This window comes from Morus notabilis, unplaced genomic scaffold (assembly GCF_000414095.1).
Source record: "Morus notabilis unplaced genomic scaffold, ASM41409v2 Scaffold461, whole genome shotgun sequence".
Taxonomy (NCBI): Eukaryota; Viridiplantae; Streptophyta; class Magnoliopsida; order Rosales; family Moraceae; genus Morus; species Morus notabilis.
The window spans coordinates 25,043-25,483 of NW_010362181.1; positions in this window are offsets into that span (position 1 = coordinate 25,043).

Sequence of the window (441 nt, forward strand, 5' to 3'; positions counted from 1 at the left end):
CGGGACCCTTAGAGGCTGAATCTTGATTTTTCACAAAAGTAACAATTTTAGATTTCGATGAGATGAAGAAATTTCATGAAGAAAATATTTTCAAAATCCGACCCTAAGAGATACTAAAACACAGATTCTCGAAACGGCACAGTTTTTGACTAAAACAGTTTTAGGAAAAACAGCAACTACGGTTTTCAGCCAAACGAGCCTTTAGAGGCCGAATTTCAACTTTCACCAAAAACAAAAATTTTAGATCTCGACAAGACGAGGAGGTTTCATGAATAACAAAATTTTGAAATCCGACTCTAAAATACAGTAAAATGCAGATTTCAGAAACTGCACAGTTTTTAACGAGACAAAAATAAAACAGTGTCGATTTCAACAAAAAGTTATAAAAGAACCCGAGATAGAATTTCAGTAAAACACAATGACATTAAACCTCATTTTAAT